This window comes from Littorina saxatilis, linkage group LG12, assembly GCF_037325665.1.
Source record: "Littorina saxatilis isolate snail1 linkage group LG12, US_GU_Lsax_2.0, whole genome shotgun sequence".
NCBI classification, from domain to species: domain Eukaryota; kingdom Metazoa; phylum Mollusca; class Gastropoda; order Littorinimorpha; family Littorinidae; genus Littorina; species Littorina saxatilis.
This window is the reverse complement of record NC_090256.1, coordinates 37,775,573-37,783,072: the sequence shown is the minus strand read 5'-3', so window position 1 is coordinate 37,783,072 and position 7,500 is coordinate 37,775,573.

The window sequence follows — 7,500 nt, the reverse complement described above, 5'->3', positions numbered from 1 at the left end:
CAATAAAACTTCTTGTATCTTGTATCTTGCAAAAACAAACCACTGTAAGCGCGTCGCCCAAAAGAAGTAAACAACGACACCACGCAAAAGCGATCATTCAAAATATTTTGATGTGGAAAAGTTGTGTTATGCTTTTTGTCAGTCTGTTTACTTCTTGTTTGAGGAAATGTACACACAAAAAAGAATGGTCATAAAGGTGTGCGAGTTATCGCCCCCTGTAAAGCCAACTACTAACTACAGCCGAACCAAGCCGAACTAGGTCGCCGAACGTTCGGCGAACGTTACACCGTGCCTGGTTCGGTGTGCTAACTGGCGGCGAAATGTATCGGCGATACCGGTCATATGATTAAGAAATATCACGTGACAAAACTCGTGATCGGTTGACAGCGTTATAGCCGTCAGTATCGTCACTCTTCGAGATGGAGATGTAAACATATACAACCAAACAAAAGTCAGTTCGCCGATGACGCGCCGAACGTTTGCAGGATTGTATCGGCGAACCGCGAACCGTACCGCTGCAACCCCAAAATAGGGGAATCCCCTGATTTGATTACGTCGCCGAACGTTCGCCGAACTAGTTCAGCGTGGTTCGGCTGTAGTTAGTAGCGGGCTTAACGTGAATCGTCTGGTTAACGCCCATAAGGCGATAGTATTTTTAGTATTAAACGCAAGCAAGACGAAGGAAATGATTTTTGATTTTCGCAAAAAGAAAGACACTGTCCATCCTGTAGTCATCAAAGGTGATGCGATTGAGATAGTCAGCGAGTACAAGTATTTAGGTGTAGTTCTAGATAACAAGCTAAGCTGGTTTAATCATGTTGATGCTGTTTTTAAGAAGACGCAGTCAAGATTGTTTTTCCTGCGCAAGCTGAGATCATTTCATGTGTGTAACAAGATGCTGTACATGTTTTATCAGAGTATGGTGTGCAGTGTGATGGTGTTTGCATCAGTGTGTTGGGGAGGGAATGCCACTGCAAGGGACACTGGCAGGCTGAACAGGCTGATAAAGAAAGCGAGTTCTACTGTAGGCCAGAGCCTTGACACCCTTGAAGTCCTTGTTGAAAGAAGGCTTGCCAGTAAGTCCAGAGCTATTCTGCTCGACCTAGGGCATCCCCTCCACGACGCACTGATGGATCTCCGCATCACACGGAACGCTCGGTTTCTCATGCCTAGGTGTCGAACGGAGCGTTTTCGGCGTTCTTTTCTTCCAGCAGCTGTGAGATATTTTAACAGCAACCGAGCCATTGTCCTGGCCACAGACTATCAGTGATGCCTTTTAAATGTACCTCTTAATGATAGATTTAATTTGGTTTGATGACTGTTTGACCTTTGATCATAACTAGTGCTGTGATAATGAGCTTTTGCACTGTTGTGATGGTGTTGACACTATACTTTGCCCAATTGAGTCTAACTGCCTGATGGCTAATCTACTGTGATACCTGTGATAACTGATGATGATTACTGGGATTGGTTTTATGTGTTTGGTTGGTCTCTTCTTTTGGTAGTGCAATAGCGTTAATTATGGATTGTTGTTATCATCATTTACATAAAAACTTATCTGTTAATCCAAACAATGATATACTTACTGTGATGTTCTTAACTACACTTTAACATGGAATGTATGTATGTATGTATGTATGTATGTATGTATGTATGTATGTATGTATGTATGTATGTATGTATGTATGTATGTATGTATGTATGTATGTAGGTATGTATGTAGGTATGTATGCATGTGTGTTGGTGTGTCGGTGTGTCATGTGTGCAAGTAAAAAGGGTATTGTAGTTGTACATATATTACTTTTGATATTTTTTTTGTTATCATGGGTTTTATGAATTTTCTTCTCTTATTCTTTTATAATTGAGACTGTGCCAAAAGGTCAGGTGTCATGTCTACTGTCCCGAATGACACACGATTGCTGACATTTCACCATTGCCAACAGAATAAACAAATAAGAAATAGGTAGAAAATGAATGTGAAAACTGACTTTAATTGTTGATCAGTATTTTCTATACCACTAACAAATAATCTACTTGCACATAGCTGTTTGGCAAATGTATGTTGCATGGGACACACTGACATGAAAGTGGAAGATGTTTTTCCCTCTAGAGAAACTACATATCAAGTTACACTTTTTGTGCTCTTCCATTCCAGTTGGCAATCAATTGTTAACACATGTTATTAGAAAAAATAGAACGAAAACAGATTAGATAGAATGAAAAATGTACTGGTGATGTCATTTGGGACATACTGACATGAAAACGTCACCTTTTGGCACAGTCTCAATTATTAATTAATGACCTATATGTGCTGATGACCAATTTAATTTCCTTTGTTGGATCAATAAAATGTTATGAGTTATGAGTTAAATAACACCCAAAGGAAACATCAAATAGTTCCAGGATAAATGCTATCTTCTGATTTTTAATACAAAATTGTCTTCATCTTCTGAGTTCTTCTTTTATTATAACAAATATAAATCGTTATAGCATGTTGTACTTGACAAAGGCAAACAAAATATAACATTATTATAAATATAAAGTGATTCATGAATAGTATGTAACATTTCTATGTCAAAGGGCATGAAATCTTCATGTTGACCATGTAATCCGATTTGTCATTGCATATGGTGCAATCTTCTTCCGCTCGCTCAGAATTAGACAACAATCCGCGCGCTTTTTTAAATTTTTTTATTGCTCATCTTTTCTCTGTAGTTTGTTTTGTTTTGATCTATTTTCACTTTTGTGTGTGTGAGAAGTAGAATCACTGGGGAAATTAGCCTATATGTTTTCATCCCAATAAACACGGTTTGTCATTGCCAGTAGTGCAATTTCTTTCGAAGTCAATGAACATTAACCCTGGCGCATGCTTTCTCAGGTTTTCTGAGAACAGTACCATATCTGCTCATATTCCAGCTAATAAGAATTGTCAGTGCCATTTTCTTCCGCGTCCTCGTGTAATAACATCGATTTAAACTCGCTGAAAATAGTTGGATCAACAAAGACATTTGTTTTACAACGTGCGATCTTATTAGATTCGCTCAGCTTCTTTTTTTCTTTTTTTTCGCAATTTGACGTGTTTGTAGAATCGTGCCAGAGTAATTTTTAGGGGTGAATGTCCTCTGTGTATGTAAGCGTTTGCGAGCGGGTGTGTGTGTGTGTGTGTGTGTGTGTGTGTGTGTGTGTGTGTGTGTGTGTGTGTGTGTGTGTGTGTGTGTATGTGTGTGACTGTGTGTGTGTGTGTGTATGTGTGTGTGTGTGTGTGTGTGTGACTGTGTGTGTGACTGTGTGTGTGTTTTGGTGGTAATAACCAAATTAAAATCCTCAAGACATTTTCGGACCAAAAAAGTTACAAACTGGAAATACAATGTTAGAGACAGCTCAAGGGCAGTGATGATAGGCTAGAAGGGACAGGGGTCTTCTGGATAGAGTGCAAGTGGTTTTGATTGCCATTATTATAATGTCCCTTTGGAAAAGGAGAGGCTCATTTTTTACGTTTGTATCTTCGAAGACGACGCCATGCCGTCGACCCAGCAGATTTAAAACAGGTGGTTTGGGTGTTTATTTTTCCTTTGCGCTGTCAGTTCTAAATTCGGTCAACTTTTAAACGTGTTCACACAAAAGTACATGTCATAATGAAGAGAAGAAAGTTCCAAGAAGATGAAAGAGGAAGAGAAAATTGAGGCTGGAAATGAAAAAAGAATGTATGTTCGACGTTGCTGAAAGCACATTACGCCATTGTAATGCTTTGCGGGAATGACTTTAAAAGTGCTGTATCGGTGTGTCATCCTTGAAATCTGTTAAGACAGGGTGTCCACGTTGTTTGTGTGTGTGTGTGTGTGTGTGTGTGTGTGTGCGTGTGTGTGTGTGTGTGTGTCTGTATGTGTCTGTCTGTCTGTGTGTGTGTCTGTGTGTGTGTGTGTGTGTCTGTGTGTGTGTGTGTGTGTAAGTGCGTGCGTGCGTGCATGTATGCGTGTGTTGGTGCGTGCGTGTGTGCGTGCGTTGCTTGCGTGCGTTGCTTGCGTGCGTTGCGTGCGTGCGTTGCTTGCGTGCGTTGCGTGCGTGCGTTGCTTGCGTGCGTGCGTGCGTGCGTTGCTTGCGTGCGTGCGTGCGAGAGTGCCTGCGTGTGTGTGTTTGTGCCAGAGTGTGTCAGACAAACAGGCCGACAGACAGTAAACACGACAAACTGGTCTGATTACAAATCCAATGACCTACCGAGTTTCTAAGTTGGAAGGTACACTTTTTCGAAGCGGAAAATCTCAAATACAAACTCAGACAGTTTCAAAGGCACTCGTTTCCGCTAGTTTTCAGTAATCATTCACTCAGCCAGGGCACAGTATTTCCCCCTTTTATCTCCGAGCAAAAGCTGCGTACCCGAGCAAGTCTCAACAGCGGTCAATCACTGTCATAGCCGACACTGTCCAAAAAGCGATGGTCCCGAGTTTTACTGCACACCGGGGAGTTGTCGTATTTCTGTTTTACTCTCAGAAGGGCCATCAAAGTAAAAACTATCATCAGCCCGTATCCCCTCGACGCCGATATGTGCTGTGTTATTTAGACGACAGAAAAAAAGTGTTTTGATGATAAGGATTGAAGGGGGGGGGGGGGGGAGGGGGATGTGAATGAATGCAAATGCGCTAGTACGCTATCATACAGGAACACACACAACTCCAAATGTAGGTTCCTTCCACTGTATTATACAGGTATGACAAACATACACACAAATACACACAATCATGAACATAAATGTTAGGTATTCAATAATTGGGTACTCACAGGTGTGGATGCAAAAACAACTCGAGATTACAATTTCGTGCACAATTTCACTAACAAAACCCTACGTCCTTCACTTATCTAGAAAAATACACAAACAGTCCGTGAACTCACAGGCACACGGTATCTACTTTACTGGTATCGAATCACGGCTCGTGTGTAGTCAGAAAAACAGTTACAGTTCATATTCCGGCAGACTCAAATCACCGTCTGCTCTGCCTACTAAACACTCATTATATCTTATGTAATTAAGATCTTATAGACATATTTTAACTCTGTTCATACACAGAATTACACAGCGTCTATGGCCGTTCACTAGGAAATGTGTCTGAATACTAATTCCTGCCACTGGCGACCTCGGTCTACTCAGTTCCTTTCGTCCTGTGACCTCTATGGTCCAACTATACGGACAACCATAACCTTGCAATAACTTCGCGAAATCCCGTCGAATTTCAGCTATGCTGGTCTAGAGTTATGATATTTCGGCGGCTTCTCAGATCCTTCACACTTGTCATCTGGCCACTATCTCCCTCTCAGACTGGTTATACGACGCACTGCACAACATAAATAGCGGCCATCTTGTCTTAGATATCTGTCTGCTATGTTTACAGTTTACAGTGTTAGTCGATTCAACTTATGTGATAAACACTCTAGCGATATTCGAATGCTTATTCCATTTACCTGTTAAGTGCTTTCCTGTCGCATCTATCCGGGCTTCCTTCCTTCCGGCCGATTACTTGGACAACCCCTCAATGTCCAAGGACAGTGGTAAAGTGTAACAATACCCTAGTTGCGATTTACAACATCAACTATTCCCGGTCAGTGAGCTGAACTCACAGTGCGTGCAACACACTTTGCTATGTCACACTATATCTCTGGTTAGCGCTCTAAGATATCACTGTCAAACTTTGTTTGTTACAGTGTTATTCGTGATTTCCTACACAGGGGACTCAAAACAGAGTAGTGTCGGTTACTGACTCCATCGCGTGCTCTACCATTCGATGGACGCTCTGTTTTTACATTTAGTCAAGTTTTGACTAAATGTTTTAACATAGAGGGGGGAATCGAGACGAGGGTCGTGGTGTATGTGTGTGTGCGTGTGTGTGTGTGTGTGTGTGTGTGTGTGTGTGTGTGTGTGTGTGTGTGTGTGTGTGTGTGTGTGTGTGTAGTGCGATTCAGACTAAACTACTGGGCCGATCTTTATGAAATTTGACATGAGAGTTCCTGGGTATGATATCCCCGGACGTTTTTTTCTTTTTTTCGATAAATACCTTTGATGACGTCATATCCGGCTTTTTGTAACAGTTGAGGCAGCACTGTCACACCCTCATTTTTCAATTAAATTGATTGAAATTTTGGCAAAGCAATCTTCGACGAAGGCCGGACTTCGGTATTGCATTTCAGCTTGGTGGCTTAAAAACTAATGAGTGAGTTTGGTCATTAAAAATCGGAAACTTGTAATTAAAATTATTTTTTTATTAAACGATCCAAAAACAATTTCATCTTACTCTTCGTCATTTTCTGATTCCAAAAACATATACATATGTTATATTTGGATTAAAAACAATCTCTGAAAATTAAAAATATAAAAATTATGATCAAAATTAAATTTCCGAAATCGATTTAAAAACTATTTCATCTTATTCCTTGTCGGTTCCTGATTCCAAAAACATATAGATATGATATGTTTGCATTAAAAACACGCTCAGAAAGTTAAAACGAAGAGAGGTACAGTAAAGCGTGCTATGAAGCACAGCGCAACCGCTGCCGCGCCAAACAGGCTCGTCACTTTCACTGCCTTTTGCACTAGCGGCGGACTACGTTCAGTTTCATTCTGTGAGTTCCACAGCTTGACTAAATGTAGTAATTTCGCCTTACGCGACTTGTTGTGTCTCTTGGGGTGCTGCAGTTTTGAAAACTTGGTCAAAATGTTATTAGTTAGCTTTGAGGAGGGCGCTTTTTTTTTAAAGTAATATATATGACGGGAGTGCGCGAGCACACGCACGCACGCACGCACGCACGCACGCACAGACACACGCATGCACGCACGCACGCACAGACACACGCATACACGCACGCACGCACAAACTCACACAAAACACACACACACACACACACACACACACACACACACACACACACTCTCTCTCTCTCTCTTTCTCTCTTTCTCTCTCTCTCTCTCTGTCTGTTTGTCAGTCTGTCTGTCTGTATCTCTCACTCTCTCTCTCTCTTTTTTTTTCTCTCTCTCTCTCTCCAAAATCAATAATACACATGAAGCTTAACACTAAAAAACAGGGTATTTTTGATTCACAGTAGGAAACTACAGTTGTCCAAGAGCTTAGCAGCGTAGGTGTACAATATTGTTGGATATGATTGACACCAGATTATCTCAAAATAGCAGCCACGAAGTGTTGCTGTGCCAACCAACGCACAAGAAGCCAAAATAACCTTGATGACTATCATCAACATCACGAAAATGAGACTTTGCAAAAAATGTCCGTCAGGCGAACATCCTTGACTGTACAAGAAGGGGGAAGGGGAGGGGAGTCATTTACAAAATGTAAGGCTCACCTTAGGTGGTCAGTTGCATCGTTTGCTTTTCTCTTTTTTCCCTTTTGATGGAACATTCAAGGTCAAAATAGAAACACATATCAAGAAATAACACAGCCTCTGAAATAGGGTCAATGATATTTTCCACAAAATATGATTCTTAGTGCTGCAACCGAT